Here is a 21,390-nt window from a genome sequence, read left to right on the forward strand (position 1 = left end):
GATCATTATTTAGTAATTATACCCCAAGACAGATTACTAACAAATATTGATATGAATTACTCAAACCATGTATATGGCTCTGATTGGTAACCCAGGTAACACACGGGGGAACCTCTCAGTTAGCAAACAGAAGAGGGTAAGGAAAGAGCAAATGTATATTCCTGCTTTGGCAAGGTAAATCTTATCTGTAATGGCTTTGAATCAAGGGAGTTCTAGTTCTCTATGGAAAGCTGAGGTCACTAATAAGGCAGTGAGAGAGGGGAAGGGTGAGAGACACTGTCAAATTGTTGACAGTAATAGAATACAAGTCACTCGTCACCAGAAAAGCAACATTAATTCAACAAGACTCCACTTATCAGGAAACAAATTATTTGAAGAAATGACCAACGCCATTTCATTGTTTGTATTTTCTCATATAGAGCATGTTAAAACACAGTAGAAACAAGAAAGAAAACAACGAAGACATCAGTGCAATGTCCACAGACAGTTCAAAATCAGTGCAGTATGCTGAATTATAAAGTAAGAGAAGTGTATATGACGGTAAAAGGACGATGAACAGGATAATGGCTGTGAAAACTAATTGTAAAAACATAGATAAATACTGAATAATGAAAGTGATTGGAGTGCATTGAGGTAAGTAATACAGGCATAGATTTTGTACAGTTAAAGGGAATAAGAATATATCTCCAGGACCAGGTAGCAGCAGCTGAATAACTGTAGCGTATGAAAAAATATGTATGCAGCAGATATGCATTAGATGGATAACTATAGCAGCAGAAAAGTAAATCTGAGCAAATGAGTGATATAATTGTATGGTAGCTGTGTGTGAAAAAGTTCAGTTGCTTGAGGGTCTGTGTGGGGATGGGGGTATGTAAGTGAATTTCTGTCCTTGGGGGGGAGGTGCAAAGAGAGTATGCGACTTTAGTGTGTGTTTGGGTGGGGTTGGGGGGTGTTGGGGGGTGTTAGGACTTGAGGAGTTGAACAGCCCTGGGAACAAAGGTTGTTCTGCAGCCAGGGCAGCAGAGGTGTTCTGAGGGGAGCCATTCAAACGCTGAGAAGAGAGCGTGTGCTGGGTCGAGAGGAATCTGACTTGCTAACCTCCATGTCTGCTAGTCATAGCAGACTGTGACGGTTCTTTGTTACCGGTTCCTGTTCTGAAGGCTGATGGAATGAAACCAGCAGGCGATGGCGAATGTGATGACGCTCTCAATGAAAGAGTAGAAACCTGATGTAGAAGTAGGTGAGATCAGTGGGAAGGGATGCCTGGAACCTGGATGGCTTTATGGGTGGTGACAGCAGTATTCATGGCAGCCATGTTCTTCAGGGCCCTGCCAAGCTGAGCCGAGGTTCCCCTGTGTTAACTTTTCCTCCACTTTGTTTTTGTACTTCCACTTGACAGATTTGATGGCGCGTTTGTTTTTCTGTTTCGGTGCCAGTAAAGAAGACTCTTTTCATCCTGTGGATGATGTCCTTGAGCTCTCTGGTAATCCAGGGTTTATTGCTGGGGATCACTGTTTCTCTGTATTCTCTAACTATGGATAGTGGCAGATTAAGTGAATTTAAGAAAGAACAAAGGAAGATTGGAGGCATCAGCGTTGGTCAATGACTGTGTATAGAAATGGAAAAAATGGTCTCCACTACTACAAAAAATTAAGCCAAAATATCCCAGAAGTCACCTTTTTCAGCTTGTCTGCACAGTTATAATCATTTGTCAGTCTGTTTTATATCAAATAACTAATTAAATATGGCCATTGTATATTAAATATAACCAATTATTATCAGAAACATGAACCAGAGGGAATCAAGACTGGCTTGTTGAAAGCTTGAGAGCATGATCTTGGACAAGGGTGACATGGAGTATGTTTTTAACCAGGGGAAGAAGCAAACAAAGTTAATGAGAAAAAAAACTTTATGTAAAGGTGTGTGGATGGGGAGAGAGCAGTGAGTAAAAGAAGAAGAACAACCGATAAAGTTAGATGGAGACAAGTTAGTTTCATTACTGTATTTTGGAGAGAGTGCTGGATGTCAGGGAGGATGTGTAGGAAGCATGTTTTCAGGCGGGGCGAGCAGGATAACTGAGGTATACAAGTCACTGTCTGTGCATGTACATGATTTTGTGTGCGTGTGTGTGCACTTTTCAGAACTACAGCCTGTGGCTGATGAAGCCATTAGGGCTCAGTCTCAGAGCCAATCAATCACTCTGACACCTCAATAGGGGAGCTGGATGGTCATTCTTCAAAACGCAGCCAGCCCACTTCGCCCACTCCAATAATCGCTCCAATCATTCAGTGGCCATGCCTGAACTTCCAACCTGTGACTGCCAAACCCCACTCCAGCAGCAGCGGGTACTCATTTGCTTGTTTGTTTTTGCTGCTCCTTTCTGCCCGGTTCTACATGTTAGAGACGGTACAGCTGTGCAGTTAGAACAAACACAGGTTAATGGTGGCATCTTCAACGTGCTCTGAATTCAGATGCTATCTGTTGACATGAAACAAAAATCTTGAAGTAAGATTTGTCTGTTGCTTTTCTGCAAATGCAGGTTTGCTTTGTAAATCGCATGTCCTGTGTTCTCCTCTGAGAAAAAGTAAGGACAGAGAGAAATGGATTCTCTGTTTCTGTCTTAACATAGTTGCGAAATTCCCTTAGATTATCTTATCAAATAAGCTTATCAAGTTTATTAACATAAATCAGGTGATACTGTAGCTGGTCAGTATCAACTACGATATTAAAATCAATTCGTTTTTATTTGTATAGCGCCAAATCATAATATACATTATCTCAAGAAACTTAACATAGAAGGTCAAGACCTTAAAATCGTATTAATATAGAGAAACCCAACAGTTCCCACAATGAGCAGCACTTTGACGACTGTGGAGGAAAAACTCCCTCATTAACAGAGAGAAACCTCTAGAACCAGACTCAATGTGGGCGGTCATCTGCCTCGACCGGTTGGGGGGAGCAGAGAAAAATGGAGAGAGGAACAATGGGTGGAAAATATGATACATGTTGACAAAATTGTTTCTGCTGGAAGCCCAACTCTTTGCTCACATGACAGACATTACATCTTTGTTTCTGGATCAACACTGTCTGATAACTCATCTGCAAGCCCCAGTTTACATTTTTTCTGGACATTTCTGGAAACTGGGTGAAGTTGCTCAACACTGCTGGGTAAAACAATACAAACTCAGCATCCTTTGTTAAAATGCCACAAAAGCGTGCGTATTATCTAGGTTTAGATGCAACTCATTGTTGTAATTTAAAGGTCCAGTGTATGTAGAATAATCCTCATGATGTTTTCACTAGTTCGTTTCATCTAAATTGTATGAATTGTAGTTTTCTTTACCCCAGAAAAGACTCTTTATATTTAAATACTTTATATTTACATCGAGGGGGTCCTCTCTTCGGAGGCCTCCATGTTTTCTACATTAGTCCAGACTGGACAAACTAAACACCTTTTGAGTTTTTATGACAATTAAAGGCTACCACATGTTTGGAAGGAGAGAGTGAGGTGAGGGGTGTTCAGCTGCAACATGCAACTTCAACACTCGATAGCACTAAATTCTACACACTGTACCTTTAAGGGGCATTAAAGGGTTTAGCTACAAACAGCAGTCCATATAAAATCTATTTGTACCTTGTATGCATAGGTCAGTTTCTGTGAGGTTGTCCAGCCCTAGAACTACCTTTACAAACCGCCCCTGGGAAAAACAGCACCAACCCCACTTAACAGGCTACACAGAAAAAGAGCATAGAGTATATTTGTTTGTTTATTCGACCACATACCTGCTTCAAACTCATCGTTTACTTACGCACGCTAACTTTTGAGTGCAGTGCTCACCCGCAGATTCAGCTGCAAGCAGGAGGGAGGGCGGGCAAGGAGAGGGAGAGAGAGGGCATGCAGTCTGGACATCAATCTCTCCACCGGATTTGTTTTGTTTGATGTAGTCAATGTCTTTTCAGCATGAATCGGCAGGTCTATCTCAAATAGGAAATCAATCAGTCATTTTAAAAAAAATGATTCCAGAAAAAAGGGAACTCTCTCTGGTTGGAGGTAAAAGGGCAGGTGCTCAAGCCTCACTTGAGGTCAATGTGAACACGTTTTTGATTCTGCTCATTGGAGATCAACCGGGAAAAGACAGTAAGTGGCGAGGACAACTCGTAAGGTCAGTATTGTGATCCCTGTGTTCTTGGACAAGACAGTAATTCTTATAGCCACCGTCCATCAGTGTCAATAATGCAAAACAGCTACCAAAAGTAGGGAATATCAATGTGTGTGTGAATAAGAGAAAATGGTGTACACCACTTTAATTGGCCATTAAGAATATGCTTTATTAATGCAGACCATTTAATAATCATTTGACACCTGAACACTTGACACCTACTGTGGAGAATTATTTTCCCCTTCAACTTTTTAAATTGCATTCAGTGTTTTGATGAAAGTGAAAAACATATTGTATAATTTATTCTCCTGTATCCTCTCTCATATTCAAGTGTGGGCTGAAAGTGTCTGGGCTTTGATTTTAGTTCATTTCTGGTCTCCACTATGATAAGATGAATAGATGAAATTAAGAAACAACAATGTCTGCATTCACAGTCTTGTTAGCTGATCTGCTGAATAAATCATATTGAGAAAACAATGAAGAACTCCCACATTTGTCAACACTGCAATAAAACAGAAGCTAATGGCTGCCAAAAGAGACAAAGAAAAAACAGCTTCTCTTTTTTGTTACCTCGAGCAAAATAGCATTGTTGTGGTAAATGAAGACTCTTTATCAGACTTTACTTCCTCGAGTAACACACAATGATCTCACATAACCTGATGAGCTGATGTTGACTAATCTGTTATAACAGTATATAAAGTGATTCAATGAAATTAATTTATTATAGCAGAAACATCTGAGAACATCGGATTTTCTTTTTCTCACTCCATTAATCATCTTAAAACGCAGGGTTATAAATAAACACTGTAAAAAATGTAGTTTTATAAATTCACAACATTTTGCTGTTAATAGTTATGGAGGTTACTTTTACTTAAACTGAGCACAGCGGTCGTTCAGGCAGGACACATGAGTCAAACTCAGCCACAACCCAATACATCACAGTATTTGATCTCTATGTCAGTCCATATTAGCTGATGGCTCAGCTGAACCTCTCCTATGCATTCAACTTGGAAAGCTCATATTGTGCACTCTGTTTAAGCTGCTTTAGCCTGTCTATGCCTCCTGTCTCCACTTCAGGCTGCCAGCCTCTTTAGGCTATCATGGTTAACCTGCTGCTCACCATGTCATTCCCCATCTCTGATGAGGATCCTTGACTGCATCACAGGTTCCCAGCATCAGCAGCGTGAAGCAGAGGAATCTGTTCATCCAGCACAGCACTCACAAGTAAAGGTTCTTATACTTCCAGCGTCTGTGAATAGCTGGTGGCCAGGCTCCCGGAAGCCTTATTTGAAAATGTATTACAATTCCTGTCGGAGCTTCATTTGAGCAGCTTTTTCCTGGACAACACCTAAGACTGAGCAGGACTGATATTCACCAGGATGTGAGAGGTCATCATGTATGTCACTACTGCTCAACCCTGAGGAAACGTAGCACATTTTCATGTAATTAATTATCAACAGTCTACCCATAGTCACCAATTCTCTTGTGTACTGATCAAACTGTATGTGTCTCTTTGATATTCCACTACTGGAGTTTTTCTGCTATGGCGTGGTTTGTTAATCTAGTCAACCTGCTGTTGTTACACTGCTCAACTTTCTAACACCTTCTCCATTTCTTCATTTAGATCCCAACTAAATGTGTTATCTTCTCTTTGGATCCTATCCAAAGTCCCTAAACAACGTCTGCTACTTTAAGGCTCACACAGATGTTACCAGTGTTAGATGGGCTGCATAGACATTAACGTCAACATTCTCCTTCGATCTGCGCTATACTTTCTCTCTCCTCTCTCCTCTCCCATCTTTTTTTGAAGTCACCTCCCTCCCTCTGTTCATCCTCCTTCTGTTGGAGAAAGCCCTTCTGTCTCTGTGGAGTATACCGGCTTCTCCTGCTGATCCAATGCTGACTATCGCCGCCTACACACCCACGCCCTGGCTATTTTCAACCATAACAAACCATCATTTCTCCCTGCATGCCTTCCTTGGGGATTATCATTGTAAACAAAATCCACAAACATAGTTATATAAATGTGCTATAATTTTACCTATACAGTAAGAGCTGAAGATAGAGGGGGCAGCACTAGTGGGAGGCCTCGAGTACAATACAATAAGTACAGTGGTAGGAGGGATGGTATTGTTCGTGAAGTCTGGCCTGCCAGTTCTGCTGCCATGTGGTTTAGTGGAGATAGTCACCATATGTAGGTTGCACAAAGTGTGTGTGTGTGTGTGTGCGTGTTTGTGAACAATTTTAACAATCAAATTTGATGGATGAAAGCAGTTACAGTAGGTCTACTCAATTTTGTGTTATTGGTTTGCTTTTTAGTTTTGTCTGATGTGTATTATTTTTACTTTTGTATAAATATATATATAAAGTTATTGATTTTTGGTATCTTCTGTATTTGTCTTTTTTTAGTTTTCCTTACTGTACAGTAATTTCCTGGATTTTGTGTTCTCTTACATGCCATTGGTAACTAACTGCTCCAACTACTTAATCAGTCCAATCCTAAACAATTCCCGCTGTGTGCCATCATTACTATATCACACACCTTACAGCCCAGTAGATAGAACAAAACAACAAACCACAACAAAAACTCATCTCCTTTTCTGTCCCATTCTATGATTCATGAGAAACATGTACTCATGACCAAACTTGTATAGAGCCCACACACGTCCCCTCTTTTTGTATGTTCTCGCTCTCTCTTATTTATCACCTTTCAGTTTTAAACCCTGAAGCCTGGTGGTGCATTGAATCAGAGCAGCCTATAGCTTGTCATCCTGTGATTACCTGCTGCAAAATAAAGTGACTGGATGCATGACCAGGAAAATAGAAGCTACACACACAGGTAGCCGGTCGAGCTGTGTGTGCTCCGCTCTACATCCAAGTGACGCTGATGTAATTGATGAACCTCTTTCACTTTAACCGTGTGTGCTTGAACTGGCACAGCTGTGGTTGTATCACATGGACCTCTCTGGGTACTCTGTGGGCAACAGAATGGAATTTTCTTTAAAAAAAAAGGATGCAAATTTAGTGCATATATCAGCTGACAGAATATCAGGCCTTATTTGTGGAGCAGGATTTGTCAGTGTCTCTACTGTGGCAAATAAGGTGCATTGGTGTTTATTTCCGTTAATGATACTGACCAAGATGGATTGCCTGACTTTACAGATTGTGTTTTGTAGGAGTGGAGCATGTCCTTATATATATTTTAATCACTCTGAAGTTGTTTTTTATGCCATTTGCGTTCATTAGTTTGACAATTCGATCATTTTTGAAGCGTAATTTCTGTTTAGTGGTGGTTGTCTTATGTTTTCCGTGGCAATGTTGTTTAAGATATGCAGTGTTTTGGAATTTAAAAAAAATTAAATAATAATAACATTTAATATTTATTAATAAATAATAAAAGAGCATGTCAATATTGATGTTGAAGTTGCCTGCTGTTATTAGTGAATCCGATTCTGTAAGCTTAGATAACAGTTCACTGAACTACTGAGAGCTCAGGCACTCTATAAAGAATCTTGAGCATTTGAGATTGACTCAGAAATATTCAAATGAGGTATAATTGCCAAATGACATTTTCTTGTAATTAAATGGATCTTTAAAAAAGGTTCCCATCCCTCCCCCGCTTCTGCTCTCCGTGGTAGAGTTAATAAAATTGTAATTAGGACGTGCTGATTCTTTCAGGGTGTTTGCACTGTAGGCTTTGTCCAGCCAGGTTTTGGTCAAAATTATAAAATCGATGTTATGAGCAGGAGTTGGATTTATAATAATGGGCTGTGGTTGGATATTGGTAGAAAGAGCAGTAATATATTTTTAGCTACTTTGCACTTGTGGTCTAGTCCTAAAATGAGGTTTATGAGTAACATTTGGAATTATAGGCATTGATGGCATCATCTCGTAAAAGATCAGACCATTTTAGTACACAGCCTTACTGTATTGAGTTGGAATAGTTGAGACTTGGAGAGGAGTCAGTAGCACTGCATTCATTCAGTACATTTGTTTTGTATGCATATATTAGTGAGCCTTTTAACAGAGTAATAATCAATCAATCAAGCTGCTAAAAGATTATGTTGGCGGGGAAGCTACATTGTCAGGTCAGAGGCCGGTAGAAAGTGTACCTGTGTAGGCGGAACTATTGTGGTAGGAGCTTGGACCTGGGGGACATAAGACAGTATCTATGTTTGGTCAGAACTTCAGGAGAGCAACTTAAAGAAGTTGAAGACTCAGCAGGGTAAACAATACAATACATTTTCCTGTAAAAGAGTTGATGGCCAGTAAGGTTGGTGGGGTGATGTTTCCGAGGAGGGTGTGTGGGAACTAAACTGTCAGTCTTGTGCAGCAGAATGTATAAAATGCTCCAAACATGGAAATAGTCAACAAAGCCAAGACAGTGAGCTGAGCAGTTGGACTGGAGCCATATGTGTAGAATGAGGATTCTGCCTAAACGCCCAACTCTGTGGCTCGGCTTCTTTCAGCATCCTGTGACAATATGAAGACATTGCCTGTGATGGGGGCCACAGAGGCTGCTTTTCAATGGATTGTGAGCACTGATAGTGGAGGGAGGGGGGCAAAGGGATGACAAGCACCATTTTCAGTGAGTGATTCTGAGAGGGGGAGATCTAGTTTTTGGTGGATGTACTGAAGAGAGAGAGAGATGAGTTGGAGAAACTGTCCCACCTTCTTAAAACTACTACCTCGGCCCAAGATGGTGGTTCGGTGTTGAGCAGGAGGAGAGCTGAAGACAGGCGGAGGAGTCTCAGACAACTGTATCATGGATGTCTGCTCTGCAGTTCATCAGAAGGCATGGCATGATGAATGGCTAGCTTAGCAATGAGGCTAAGGAGGGCAGAAGTGGTGCTCACAGAAGCAGGTAGCCATTTATAGCCACATTGCCGGCACAGCCATCAGGAGCAACTTGGAGGTTCAGTGCCAAAGAAGAGGCCGGGGATTCAACCACTGACCCTTTTAGTGGATAACCAGCTTTACCTTAAAGGTACAGTGTGTAGAATTTTAGTGTTGAAATTGCATGTTGCAGCTGAACACCCCTCACCTCACCCTCTGCTTCCAAACATGAAAAAGAACATGTGGTAGCCTTAAATTGTCATAAAAACTCAAAAGGAGTTTAATTTGTCCAGTCTGGACTAATGTAAAAAACATGTCGGCCTCCATAGAGGGGACCCCCTCCATGTAAATATAAAGTATTTAAATATAAAGGGCCTTTTCTGGAATAAAGAAAACTACAATTCATACAATTTAGATGAAATTAACTAGTAAAAACATCATGAGGATTATTCTACATTATAGTTCTGCCAATAGTTCCCTTTCACCTAAATCTTACACACTGGACCTTTAATCCATAGCATCAAACTTTTCTTTGTAGATCAACTGGAGGTTGAGTGTGTGAGACAAGCAGCCTTTGCGGTCAATTGTATTTAACTTGAGTCAGACCCTTTCAGGCAGTCAAAAATGCAAACAAAATAAAAACTTTCAGACTTTCAATTGTCCACCATTCTATCCAACATTTCCCAAAAAGAAAAGTGGTAAAATAGAAAAAGGTAATTTTTCATTATTTATGTCGAAAATTGAAGTGATGTTTACCTTAGCAACCCAGTCAAGTCAGAATTCACAATGATCGCATGACCCAACAACTACATTGTGTTTATGCCAGGAGCTTTGACAACTCAAGTAGAAAGTTTGTGTTGGATGTCTCCATTCAATACATCATCTCTCTCCCTTTTCACTGTAGGTTTCATCATTGTTTCTGAAAAAAGTATCCATGAATGATGTCAGCTTCTGTTTGGTACAAGAGTGCAGGACAGTTGGGGTTCCTGTAAGGTTTTTTGTTGTTGTCTAAATTGACAAGCTTAAATACAAAACCTATTTGTGTTAGTAGAAAAAGTTAGACCGGGAATTATCAGTCAGCGAGTCAGGCGTCAAAAAAAAACCCCAATTGATTGAATACTTTTTCAAGAAGAAACAACAACAATTTTCTGCTTTTCTCTGTTTAATTCACAACTGTAATGATACATTGGTCTGTTGGTCAAACAAAACAGGCAACCGTGATGTGAGGGGCAGTTTTTACTATTTCTGAAATTGTATAAATGAATTAATCAATCAATCAGTTTTTGAATAAGTCTGCAGCATGTGTGTGTTTCTATCTCTTCCACCTTCTGCTTATTTTAAAATTAATTTTCCATTCCAATGCTATACTTCCCCTTTCATAACTTTTTCTTGTACTCTTCTCTTAGCCCTCATTCCCATCTTGTGATCTCTCTTTTATATGTGCCCCCCCCTCCCCTTTCATCATCATTATAGTCGAAATGGCCCGAGGTCAGCTTACAATCAGTTACATCATGATAGCAAAGTTACTTCTAACCCAATAATACAGGAGCTCCTGTATAGCTTTTAGCCACTCTGTGTGTGTTTGTGTGTGTGTGTGTGTGTGTGTCTTTTTGGTGGGTAGTCCTAAGTGTGTGTAGGTGACTTTAGCTTCCTCATTAGGAGTAGTTGTCTTCGCTGTGTGATCGAGACAGAAACTGAGGAATGTGAGAGACAGAGGTGAAAGAAGCTGATTTAAAGAAGTAGGTGTGTATGTGTGTGTGTGTGTATGTGTGTGTGTGCGTGCAGACGGAGGATCTGTCACTTCACATTTAAGCAGTGGGTTCATGCCACAGCAGGCTAACGGACAAACAATCCATCCTTATTTACCATGCTCAATGCCAATCCCATTGGATTGGAAGGAATTGGATTCCCATATCCAGGGGTGAATTCTTTTCAATTTGAAGGACCCCATTAAAAGTCTTTTTCTGTCTGCCTCTCTTTCACCCTCTCCAGCTCTCACTATCTGTCTCTACAGAAGTTTACCAGTTGAGGTAGAACTGTCAGTACACACAGGAAAGACAGTAACAGGACACACCACTCTGTGTCCAAAAACTCAGAGATTGTCTTTTAAAAAGCAAAAGTGTTCGTGACTGAGGCTGTTGCTGTGTGAGTTTTTTGTGTTTGTGTGTATGTGTCAGAGGGAAGTTGTGGAACCACACATGGAGGAAGTGAAAGATAAGTAGGAGAGGGGAAGAGAGTCAGAGGAAGGATGGATGAGATGGAGAGATGAGGAATTGCTTTCACTTCCAGGTCACAAGTGGCTTCACTCAAAGTGGTTTCCAAAGTGCAGCAATTCTGAAATGCCTCAGTGGGGCTCTTACAGCCCCTGATAACATTCTCTCTAACACTTGTGTTACCTTATTAAACAGTCCCCTGCTACTGACACACATACACAATACACAAGCATCAACACACAGAGAGGCACACACATGGTTTCCCCCACCCCAACAGTGTGAATCTGACAGGATGGATTCTCTTAGTAACATTGGGAGTGAGGGCTGGAATGCTGGATGCTAAATAACCAGTGACAGGGAAATATTAATATCCATAAGAGTTGTGTCGTGGTGGCGGTCCGCATGGATTCCCCTCAGTGTTTGTTATTCACAGGCAGCCACAGACTGGGAACAGGACCAGCCTGGTCTGTTCATTTAGTTGGGATAATATTTCAATAAATCATACTGAGCCAGTGGGCGAGATGTGTGGAAGCTGCACCCAAAGGACACAATGTACACCACGGCATGGCTTTGTTTGTTAATGAGCTGTGCTGTCCTGACGATTGAAAAGAATGTGCTAATGCATATGAGCTGATTTTTATTTTCATTATATCAGGGATGTGATAAAGGCTGATGAGTGCACTATGCCGTGGTACATGATTCTTCTGTATTCAAACCATCCATTGTCATTTTAACTTCTGTCTGTCTATGATTCAAAGAAAAAAAATATATAATGTGTAAGCTTAAGAGATGTTAGTCTGAGCCTTGTTTTAATTTTTCACCGAGCCAGACACAATGGAGTGAAGTTACTGTTCATTTGATCCACTGGGTCCTGTTTTACAAGGTCTATGTTGTTCATTCAATTTATGATTCCAGCTCATCTGACCTGCAACTTCTCTTGCATGGTATGAACACTTGTATGAGCCACTGTGAAAATATGAAAACCAAGAATTGTATCCTGTTCTTTGATCCACGTGAGAGACAGGCAGTCTAAAAAATGATGTAGAAATCTTGAATTCCTGCACCTTATCACCAGATAATGTGACTGTAATTCCCAGGAATACTGGGCTATGTGTTATGAACAATAAAGCTGCTGTTTATAGCAACAGATTTCTGAAACTATGATACAGCTGCATTTAACTTAAAACTTTATTCAATTCAGTTCAATTTTATATGTATTGCACCAAATCATAATATACAGTAACTCAAGGTACTTTACTTAGTAAGACCTTAAAAATTGTAGAGAAACCCAATTGCACTTTGGAGAGAGAAAAACTCCCTAATTGACTTTAAGAAACCTCTTTGCAGAACTCGACTGGTTGGGGTGAGCGGAGAAAATGGGGATGAGAAGAGAGATGGGTGGCAAAGAGAGGAGAGAAGGGGAGGGCTTACCCAATGAGACCTCATACTTTTACTTCATTTACAAAACAGCAAATTATATATTTAAAATTTGGGAACTGTTATGGTGGTTTTATTATTTTAGCAAATTAATTGCAAATTATGTATAGCATGTTACTGCTGGCCATTTTTCAAAGCTTGCTATTTTAGATGGATTTCTTTCCCAACAGGAAATGATTGGTTTCAGTAACTTTCCGCACAATATGAGAGAAACTTAAAGTTAACACAATAATCATCACTATGAACAAAGTTCTAAGTGTTTCACTGTCCCTGTGGATGCAGACCAGAACACATCCATGATCTGAGCTGCCAGAAAGCATTGCTTTCATCCGCTATCTTTTTGATGGATTACATATCTGCAACAACTCTCATCAAGAGTTGATTTACACTCTGCAGGTAACTCAATGGGAACTAGCTAGTCCCCTATAGTGTAACAGTGCATTTTAGTTCGAAGAGGAAAATGCAAGCTTAATTTTATTTTTTATTGTTTTTTTTTATAGTATTAGCAATCCTTTTCATTTTGATCAAGGTTACTACCTGATATCTGGGCACAGCACCATTGCCACAATAAATTCAGACAGATCATGAAGCACATCGTTGGGAACAAGCCTCACTTGTGTGTGACTGGACAGATTTCCAGCTGTGTACACAGGGTGACTCAGTATTGTGTCTGAACACAGTACTATAGGGGTTCAGTTGAGAGAACTCAACCCCTAATTGCCCCAGAGTGCTGGCAGTGTATGAATGATGTATGATACATAGAGGTGCTGCTGATATGCACTGTATGAATGTGTGTGTGAATTGGTGGATGGCAAAACTATACTGCAGATAAATAGACCGTTTAAACATCCTGTGAGGACACCGAGGCTGCTGCTGCTCTGCTAATATGCTGCTCATGCAACGTTTGTTGTAACAATGTCGCAGTGCTCCCTATAGGTACCGCCTTCTGTAAACCAATCGAGCAAAAACATAATCGCAGCCAACTTCCTGCTGTGATGCCCAGCTGTATATATATTAAGAAACAGTCGGGGAGATGAGCGATAGTGGAAGGGAAAATCACTGGGAACCACAAATGCAGGTTTATGGTTATTATGAAATAATAAAGGTCTGCTAACAGAAGATAATCGCCTGATGAACTGAAATGTTGTTGAAGGGAAGTAGAAGGAGGAGAAAGGAATAAGCTGCTGTTATCAGGACAAACTTATGTTTACAGGGACACTCAATTGCATGTCTACACAATGCAGACAAACACACAGTGAATGCACAAAATCTTCATGAAGAATAGAGGTGTCCACAAAGGACTCAGATGGGAAAGATCAATTTGTGCCTTGTTATCCAACTATCTGTTTACATTTGGATCTTTGTGTGTTTCCACAGTGTGACATACAACTGAGGACACATCCAGGTGCCTCGCCCACTTCTCCGACATCCTAAAGTAAGTAAGCAACATTTCCCACTTTACTGTTACTCTTTCTCTTCTCTTCCTTGTCTCCATCTTGTCTCAGCCTGGACTGAGATCACATGGGTGAAAATGAACCACGTTCCCCATTTTTGCTGAGTGTATGTTGAAATTCTCACATTGTTCTTGAATAGCGGTGTAACTGTAACTGGTGTAATAACTTCTTGACTTCTCCAATAGAGAGACAAGAGAGAGTGTTGTTGTTGGTTACTAAGAAGGTTATTTGACGAATGTGTCTGAACTCTGCTTTTACAACTTGCTGCTGCTGTAAGCCATTTTATTCTTGACTAACAGTATCCTCCTCTTGAAACATGCTATGAATTGATCCAATAGATTTCCCTCCACACCTAAGGTGTTGCTTCACAACTGCAGTGGGGCTGAGGCCTGCAGGGGTTCCCAGTATAAAGAGCTACACATTCAGCATGAACCAGATATTATTTGAATCAACAACATGAGGAAACGTTCTCATTTCTTCACTGTATATACCATCAGCTTGGAACAACTAATGCATCAAATCAAACAATGGTGATTTTGGTTAAATAGTCAAAGTCACATCATTATGTCTGTACTTTTTGATTATTTAATCAAAGACAAAAAACATCCTTCAACAACATACCTCCATTTAAGTGTAAGTAGCTTAAAACTAGTTGGGTGTGAATCACCAATAATTCAGGAGGCAGTTATGTTTCCTCTGTGTTTGTAATGTATTAAGCACAAATATTGATGTCATGCATGGGTGGAGTAATGGCCTTGTAATTGGATGTTTTGCATCAGATTATATGGTGAAATATTTTTTAGATTAGATTAGATATACTTTATTCATCCCACAACAGGGAAAATTTACATGTCACATCACAGAAAGAACAGAGCGATTAAAATATTATGGGACAGCAGTGTAACTGTTCACAACCTTTGAGTTTCTGAAGGTTTCCCTTTACCATGAGGTGGCTGGGGTGGATGACAAGTTTAAATTGCACGTCACAGCAGAAACCGTGGTTTGAATTCTTTCTGGCGTTAGGGTTAGACAACAGCACATTGGTTTTTGTTAGGAAAAGTGCCACTTTTCTGAAATAAACCAGATCACAATCTTACTGTAACCAGCAAAATCAGATGTTTTGGTGGGAACAAATACAAAATCTGACCATTTAACTGATATTTTTAGTTTCAACATATTTTTAAATGGTTAAATCATCAACACGTCTTCATTGTTCTTATAGAAAACATATTTGTTTTACTTTAGACTTTTGGTAATTTAAAAAGTCAACAGAGGTGAGAGTATGAAGTGAGATTGGGCAACAACACTGCGGACATGTCATTATACAAACACCAAACAACCCCAGTAACACTGAAAGAAATCCTGCATGAACGCCTCTGACCATGACAATTTAACAGCTCTCAGAGTAATTTATTTTTCAACACCCATTTTTTATTTTTTTTATTATTATTTGGCTCACCTTGAAATGAACAGCCTTTCCTTCATTAGTGAAAAGGGAACCTGTATCATTGTTTTGAATATAGCCTTAGGTCACAACACTAAAATGAAACAGACCCTATTAATTTTAGGGTTCTGGCTGTGGGCTGTGTGTGTTTGTGTGTGTGTGTGTGTGTGCGTGTGTGTGTGCGTGTGTGTGTGTGTACGTGCGCCCACATACATATATGCCTGAGCATCAAAGGGAAATAAGCATGGAGGGCTTTCAGACAAGCTGTTCTTTATTCATTCTTTGAACATTAATTGTACTCTCTAAATCTGTCTTCTGTCTTACACCACACACAGAAATATACAAGAGTTACACGCCACTTCATGAGAAATGTTGTCATCCTGGAGAACCTGTGTTACAAAGGACATAATGGATATAAGAGTTTGTTTACTGTATAGGTCATCCCTCCATTAATTTATCTCAATATTTTTTCTGCAAATGACAAAATGTGTTTATTTCTAAGATTTTGCTCTATGGGTCCATGGTGCTGATGGTGAAGAATAACCAACCAGAACAGTTTCTTATCAGTCCATGTAACGTCATGTTTATAGCTGTTTTAATTACATTACCGATGGCCGTATTGCTCCATAGGATGTATGAGAAGGAAACAATGTTGCATTTCTCAGCCTAAATAAACTTTACATCAGACATAAAAGAGACTCTTGAAACACAGAGATCTCGATGACAAGAAGTGTCTGCACACCAGTTGATCAATCAATCGATCAATCAATCAATCAATCAATCAAATGTATTTATATAGCACGGTATCACAACAAACAGTTGTCTCAGGCTGCTGCACAAAAGTCCAAGATCTTAAGAAACACAAAATCCAACTTGTTCCACATCGAGCAAGCATGAGCAACAGCGGGGAGGAAATACTCCCAGGTTGAAGAAACCTCCAGCAGAACCAGGCTCGGTGTGGGCGGCCTCTGCCAGGACCGGTTGAGGTGATGGAGAAAGAACAAAAGGAAATAAAGGAGGGGGGGGGGGGGGGGGGTTGAGTCACAATCTCAGGTCATGGGCTTGAATCCAGCCCGGGAATCTCCACGTGGACGTTTGCATGGTCTTCCAAGGGTGCGGTGGTCCCCCCGGGCACTCCTGCCTCTCTCATGGTCCAACATGTGAAGTAGTAGGACCCATGGCTCCAGAGGTGGGAGGTCCTCAGGTGAGAGTGCTGGTGGTTGCGTGACCCTCCATGTCAGCGCTGCGAAAGACCAGCAACCTCACTAGGTCCATCTCTCATCAGGACCCGAGCCAGGACGGGCTCCGGAGAGCTGCACAGTATGGACCAAGGAGGGGAGGAAAAGACCCAAGGAGTTAGAGATATGTAATAAGATATAACAAAGTAAAACAGGCAGAGAGTGAAGAAGAGAGAAGAAAATAGAAGGTGCGGGTTTCTGGTGCCTGATGGGTGATCCCCCAGCAGTGTAGGCCTATAGCAGCATAGCTATGGATGACTATGGTTCAGGGTTGAGCTCAAAGCCTTATCAAAAAGGAAGGTTTTAAGTCTAGCCTTAAATGTAGAGACCGTGTCTGCCTCCCTCACTGAGAGTGGGAGCTGGTTCCACAGGAGAGGAGTTTGGTAACTAAAATTTCTACCACCCATTCTACTCTTAGTAACTCTAGGCACTACAAGGAGTCCAGAGTTTAGGGAGCGAAGTGGTCTGTCACAAACTTTAATTACCTGCCCAATAATGTTTCAGGCACATTTTTCAGATAAAAATTTCTGTGTCTGCATCTTCTTGCAGACACTTTTCCTTTTTTGCCTAATCTGTCATAAGAAGAGAGCTGCATCATCAGAATCAGCTTCATTGGCCATGTATGTGTACACATACAAGGAATTTGACTCTGGTTTTCTCGTTGCTCTCAACATACAGGAATAGAGAAATAAACAAAAAACAAGGACAACAAAGCAGAACAAGGTTAAGCATAAACATTTAACTTATATATATATATATATAAATATAGAATATATAGGTACTGGATTATTATAGGAGTTGTGTCCAGGGTTTGATGGGTCTGCAGTGATGTTTCCTGCCCGTTTCCTGACTCTGGAGATGTACAAGTCCTGGGTGGATTGCAGGCTGGTACCATTAATTTTTTTCTGCACACCTGACTTTCCGTTGTATTCTGATCCTGTCCTGTATGGTGGCCAATCCAAACCAGACAGTAATGGATGTGCAGAGAACAGACTAGATGATGGCAGTGTAGAATTGGATCAACAGCTCCTGCGGCAGCTTGAACTTCTTGAGCTGGTGCAGGAAGTCCATCCTCTGCTGGGCCTTTTTTTGTGATGGTGTCGATGTTGGAGGCCCACTTTAGTGTCCTGGGAGATTGTGGATCCCAGAAACCTGAAGGTCTCCACAGCAGACACAGTGCTGTTGAGTATGGTGACGGGGACAGTGTTGGGGGGCTCCTCCTGAAGTCCTGTCATCTCCACAGTGTTGAGCTTGTTGAGCTCCAGATTGTTCTGACCACACCAGAGGGCCAGCTGTTCAACCTCCCGTCTGTACGCAGACTCATCACTGTCCCTGATGACCATTGTGTCGTCGGAGAAATTCAGGAGTATAACAGACGGGTCTCCTGAGGTGCAGTCGTTGGTGTAGAGGGAGAAGAGTAGTGGGGAGAGCAAACATCCTTTGGGGGTTCCGGTTGTGATGTTCCCCATGCAGCAGGTAAAGCTGGGGAACATCACATCCAGCACCTGTACCATCATGCCGTCTTTGAGGACACATTGAGTTTATTCCTGTATTGTGGTGCTTTTACTCCCTTTAAGTCTGCAATTAGTTTTTTGTTGTTGTTGCCTATTAATCGTTTTATTGCTGTTTTTGTATTATTATTATTATTGTTGTTGTTTGTGAAACACTTTGATGATGTGATCTGTCCGTGCAGAAAGGTGAGCACATTTCTTTCCTTTTCTCAGATAATAATTTGCGGATCTTGATGAAAACAAATCATGCATGTTGTAGTGGTGAGATAAAGTGTTAGCTCTGGCAGATGTATGTGCTCTTTGGACTTTATTAGAGCAGTCTCAGTAAATGTTTGCGTGGGAGTGTGTGTTTGCTGTCACACACACACACACAGGATGTTCTCTGGTGTTCTGGGCCTGCCCCATACTATCCGTCTTCCTATCCACCCACAGACAGAGGAGGCCTGTTTGCTCCTTCAAATGAGAAAGTAAAAAGCTTCCTACAAGCTCTGTACTACTAAAGATCAGCTGTAAATCAAGTTAATGGAATTCATATCAGTGTTTGTGTCTATGTGTATTATTTCTGTTGGATGAGGCTGTATTATTTTACAGCAGCTATCGTATGAGTAAACGTTCACATGGAAAGGCCCCATCAGAGCATGGCAGTGAGTATATGCTTGTTTGTGATAGCCCCCCCCCCCCCCTTTGTTGGATGATGTGTGTGTGTGTGTGTGTGTGCGCTGCAAGCATTAATCTAAACATTTAAAGAATTGTGCTGTCATGAAAGAGCATCATCTTTGCTTGTGTTTCTGATTGTTGCATAGTTGCATGGTCTGCAATGGTTGCAGCCTGAAGTAGATAAAGCTAGAAGACAGACAGACAGACAGACAGACAGACAGACAGAAAGACAACCTGAGCAATGGAAAGACAGGCAGGCAGGCAGACGGACAGAAAGCCTGAGCAATAAACAGTGACACAGAGGGACAGACAGAGACAATCAATCAGAAAAAGGTTAAGAGAAGAAGCAATAAAACATCCAAACAAGAAGTTATCTGAGTTGAGAACAAGGTGAGATGTGGAGCCTGTGTGGGTGTGTGTGTACTCATATGTGTGACCTGATGCAACAACGGTGCAAAACTCCAACATGCAACAGATCTTAACACGTGATGATGGCAAACGCAGGTAAATACAGTGCACGAACACAGAAATATGTCAAACCTTAAAGGGATAGCTCACCCAAAAATAACAATTCATTTATCTACTCACCATTATGCCGATGGAGGGGTGGGTGATGTGTTTGATTCCACAAAACAGAGTTTCAGGGCTAAACAGCATCATTTACACCATGTTTTTAGCCTAAATGTCCGATGTTATCCTCCTCCTACTTACTGCTGCAGTAACTGCAGCTATCACAAGTTCTCGGAATGTTCGCGAGGTCTTGAGAGACGTGATCAGCAGTAAGTAGGAGGAGGAGAACAGAGGACATTTAATTAACCCTGAGACTCCAAAAGTGTTTTGGGGACTCAAACACCTCAACCACCCCTAACATAATGGTGAGTAGATAATGAATGAATTTTCATATTTGGGTGAACTATCCCTTTAAAGTAATTAATTATTTGATGAAATACATTAATGCTGATTTTGATATATCATTTTAAAAAATCTACATTTGTGGGTTGAACATGGCTCATAACGCTACCTATTGTTTCAAACTGTCAAACTGTTTTAAGCAATCATATACAGTATATGTGTGTTTGTGTGTGTAATTCTGGAAAGCTGCTCTCATTTTCAACTCTGAAACTAAACCCCTAAACCATCACCCTGACTACCACTGATTGAGACAGGCTGAGACGGACACCTGTGCCAGCATTTATAACAGTTCGGGATTACTGTGGTCTTGGCAGATAAGAAACGAGAAGCCTCTACTAGACGACATTTCCTGTCGAAAAGTGTGAATGCTGCTACTGGAGTCCTAGACTACCTTGATCATTTAGATTTAGCAAGCTCACTGTCTACCTATTTCAAACAAAAATACTGTACAAAGAGGACAGCACACATACGCCTACTGTGACTTTATATTTTTTAATCAAATGGCCTGGCTCAGTCTCCAGCCGTGTAAGGCAGTGATAAACTAAACGCTTCATATACAACAATCAAATGAGGCGTTTCTGGGCCATCTGGGTTTATATACTCTTCAGGTTCCTGGCGTCTCAGGGATTGGTAGAGCGGTGACTGGGGCCGACCAATCAGGGAGCAGGCAGCAGGAATAGGAGACATGCCGCTGGCAAAGATAAGGGAAGGCCAATCCTTCCTGAATGCAGCCAACCACGGAGCAGGAAGGGCACATCTTGACTTCAATAAAGAAACTGCACAGTAAAGGATTGGACATCATGCTAAGACTGACTGAGACATTCGTCAAAAGTGACTTCTTTTGTTAAGAGTTAAATCATAGTTTTGGATAAACTGCTTTCATAGTACAGTCCTCAGGGGTACTGCTTAGTTTAGCTGCTTTCCATTGTTCACTGTAACTTTACTGTCACTATTACAGCTGTCTACCTTAAGTAAATGTGTTTTGTGAGCCACACTGTTGCACTGGATGTCATGTTCTTTCCTCACAAAAATATTGGCAGTATAGTTTATTTTTAAACAGCTCCAGACTCTAATATTGACTCACTGTCATAGTCTCTAGAGAGGAGTTATTAGTGTATGGACGTGTTTCTAAATAGATGTTCTTCATAATGAAGAAAAATGTCACCCAGGGCAACAGTGTGACTTACTGATGTATTTGTTTTTACTACCGTGGAGCCATAGGGCTCAGAGGAATACGCTCAGTCAGGTTTTAGATACACTGACAATAGTTATTTTTAAAGAGATTTGTAGATATAGAGGAAAATATAGAAAATCATCAGTCTTTTGCCTTAAAAGAAATCAGGTGTCGGCTCATGTATCAGAGTCTTTAGGCCACATTCTTGTTTGCTTTTTCAGATTGTGTCCAGCATTATCCTTTGTTACAAATGCTTCTTTTTCATTGAACATTAATAAAGAAGGTCATGCTGCTTGGCATGACTAAATCAATATAATCTCTGTTACTGAAGAAACCAAGCAGGAGAGAGGGGCT

At 40.8% G+C, this 21,390-nt stretch overlaps 1 protein-coding gene across 5 annotated transcripts in view; it reads left to right on the forward strand.

Moving 5' to 3' along the window:
* Positions 1–21,390, forward strand: part of rbfox3a (RNA binding fox-1 homolog 3a) — a 530,829-nt gene that overhangs the window by 115,388 nt on the left and 394,051 nt on the right. For all 5 annotated transcript variants that reach the window (XM_069517547.1, XM_069517543.1, XM_069517539.1 and 2 more), the window contains exon 3: positions 14,024–14,081. The gene's annotated coding sequence lies outside the window, so the exon portion shown is untranslated. The remainder of the gene's footprint in view (positions 1–14,023; positions 14,082–21,390) is intronic.

The sequence above is a fragment of the Paralichthys olivaceus genome, chromosome 21 (genome assembly GCF_024713975.1).
Source record: "Paralichthys olivaceus isolate ysfri-2021 chromosome 21, ASM2471397v2, whole genome shotgun sequence".
NCBI lineage: Eukaryota > Metazoa > Chordata > Actinopteri > Pleuronectiformes > Paralichthyidae > Paralichthys > Paralichthys olivaceus.